The sequence below is a fragment of the Somniosus microcephalus genome, unplaced genomic scaffold (genome assembly GCF_052327205.1).
Source record: "Somniosus microcephalus isolate GS21.2 unplaced genomic scaffold, FLI_Smic_1.0 scaffold26, whole genome shotgun sequence".
NCBI classification, from domain to species: domain Eukaryota; kingdom Metazoa; phylum Chordata; class Chondrichthyes; order Squaliformes; family Somniosidae; genus Somniosus; species Somniosus microcephalus.
The window spans coordinates 1,378,266-1,381,212 of record NW_028225213.1 but is presented as its reverse complement, the minus strand read 5'-3'; the positions used below and the strand labels follow the sequence as shown (position 1 = coordinate 1,381,212).

The 2,947-nt window shown below is 55.8% G+C and overlaps 1 pseudogene; it reads right to left on the bottom strand.

Moving 5' to 3' along the window:
• Window positions 1–1,606: 1,606 nt before the first annotated feature.
• LOC147083897 (ferritin heavy chain pseudogene) lies at window positions 1,607–2,195 on the bottom strand (annotated as a pseudogene).
• Window positions 2,196–2,947: the final 752 nt, after the last annotated feature.

Below are 2,947 nucleotides of genomic sequence, written 5' to 3'. Positions count from 1 at the left end.
GTGCCGGCAGACACCGCGTGCTCCATCTCCAGGGCCACCTGGGCGTGAACATGGCCACGGAAGAGAGGCAGGCAATCAGGCCGAAGGACCCCCTCGACCGCCCGCTGCCTGGACCTGTTTATGGCCACTTTCATCAGGCCCAGGAGCAGTCCTATGAGGAGGTCCACCGCCCTGCCCGCTCCCCTTCGCACCGGGTGACCAAAGATCAGGAGCGTGGGACTGAAGTGCAGCCAAAAATCGAGGAGCAGCCCCTTCAAATAGTGAAAGAGGGGCTGCAACCTCTCACATTCCACATAAATATGGAACACGGACTCCTCCAGGCCGCAGAAATAGCAAGCGGCCTGGGAGTCCGTGAACTTATCCAAAATCTTATTGCATGGGACTGCTCCATGCAACACCCTCCAGGCCAAGTCCCCAATAGATAAAGGGAGGACTCCCGCACAGAGAGCCCTCCATTGGGGACCTCTGCCTCTGCTGGACGGCAAGATGGCATGCCAAGGCGTGTCCGGACAGCAGGCGAAGATGACAAAGTGGAGAGTGTGCAGGAGCAGCCCGTACAGGAAACCCCTCCGCGCAGAACTAAACATCACGGAGGGCATTTCCCTGAGATGGCTCAAGTTGAGAGGCACCGGTTCCCGAGAGGGGTTTTGGGGCCGTGCGCTGATGAGGAATTCCGTCTGAACGGGGGTCAGTTCGGACGGGATCACCCCATGTGCTTGAGCCTCCTCGATACACCTAGTGGAGTTGGGGCCCAGTGCCACTTTCAGCGTCTCGATGGCTTTGAACGCGAGCTGGGTGTTGGCCCAGGACAGACGCTGTGCCAGCTCCTCCGGCGCCATCCAGCCCACTCCTCCGCCATCGAGCAGGTCCCCGACTCTGGTTACCTTGCCAGGCACAGCCCTGCCCTCCGCCAGCCACCCGAACCCGTGATCATGGAGGTGTGGATTCCTGAACAGCGGCTCCCGAAGGAGAGCCGCCACTCCTGACTGGGGCGAACTCCGCCTGGAGGCGATGCTGTTCCAGACCCATAGCAGTTCCTGGTAAAAGACAGGCAGCTCCCGCAGGTAGGCACGCGTACGGCCCAATTCCACAAACAGGAGCTGCGTGTCATAATTGAGGCCGTGCAGCTGGCGGAAGAAATACGTCACCAGCGCACACCATCTCGGAGGATTCTCCACGTACAGGTATCTCTGCAGCGTCTGAAGATGGAAAGTCGCCGCCCGGGTGCGAAGGCACACCAGCGCCTGACCGCCCTCCCTAAGCGGGAGACTCAGAACCGCGGCAGAGACCCAGTGCTTCCTTTTGTCCCAGAAGAAGTCGATGAGCTTCTTCTGCATCTTGGCCACAAACGCAGGGGGAGCGACCAGGTCCGGACCAGATGCTGAGACAAGTGTAATGCAGTAGAGGGCGCTCTTCTGAGTTTGGGGCTCAGGCATTTTTTAAAATTAATATTGAACAATTTATTTACAGTTAATGACATTACAGAGCCCAGGTCTCAGCTCTTTGTACAAAGTCACAAGCCATCATTCCCTACAAGGCAGGGGTCTCACACACAATTATATAAACATGAGTACTAAACACAATAAGCTTGATCCCAGTAGTCACTTTAATCGCTCTCTCCCAGAGTGAGTTTGTCAAACAGGTCCTCTCCCAGGCCATTCTCAGGGGGTTCCCAGTCTCTTTAAGTTGGTGATGTGATCTCCAAGCTTCTTGATCATCTTCGCCTGTTCATCCAAATAGTGGGTCTCCAGGAAGTCACACAAGTGAGCGTTGGCGCTCCCAGTGGAGAGTTTGTGCAGATCCAGCAGACTCTGGTCGACATTCTTCTCCATCTGCAGAGCTCTCGGCATCGCCTCCAGACCATTGCTCCACTCATCCTGCTCTGGTTTCTTGATGGCCGCCAAGATGATTCGGCCTCCGTGCCGATTCTGGAACTTCCTCAGTTTCTCAGCGTGCTCCTGTTCCTCGTGTGACTGCTCCTCGAAGAACTCGGCAAAGTGACGCAGGGCAACGTCATCCCGGCCAAAGGAGAAGGACTGTCGATTTTTCAAATGGCTCTCCCTCCTTCCAAACACATGTTGTTGGTTTCTCTTTGTCTCCCCTCTCACTCTCCTGCAATGGAGGCCATTTGGAGAGGCAGTGATGGCTTCCCTCTGGTCTTTCCACAGAATCCCCACAGTGCAGATAGAGGCCATTTCGGCCCATATCCCACCCTATCCCCGTAACTCCACGTATTTAATCCCCTAACACTAAGGGTCAATTTATCATAGCCAAATCAACCTAACCCGCACATCTTTGGACTGTAGGAGGAAACCGAAGCACCCAGAGGAAACCCACGCAGACACAGGGAGAATGTGCAAACTCCATACAGTCACCCGAGGCCAGATTTGAACCCGGGTCCCTGGCGCTGTGAGGCAACAGTGCTAACCACTATGCCACCGTGCCCCCCTGGTCTTTCTCTCTCTTCTCTCTCTCTTGGCACCTCAGTAGCAGCAACGGTAGTGGTGGTCTCCACTCTGCCCTCTGTCTCTCTGGCTCCTCCTCTTCCTCCTGGTCACAGAGAGCGACCAATCCTCTCCTCCCCTCTCCTTGCTGAGACGGCTCGAGGCAGTTGTTCCTCTTTTGACTGGCTGATTAACAAATCAACTGTAACTTAAGAAAACATCAAACAAAACTAACAAGTCAAATCAAGACACTAATATAATATCAAATCAAGATATTGTTGGCCGGGGTGATGATGCACTCCAGTCCCCGTGGCGCCCACCCGTCGCGGAAGGCCTCTTTGTGTGCCGGCAGACACTGCGAGCTCCATCTCCAGGGCCACCCGGGCGCGAACATAGCCGCAGAAGAGAGGCAGGCAATCGGGCCGAATGACCCCCTCGACCACCCGCTGCCTGGACCTCTTAATGACGATTTTCACCAGGCCCAGGAGCAGCCCCACGAGGAG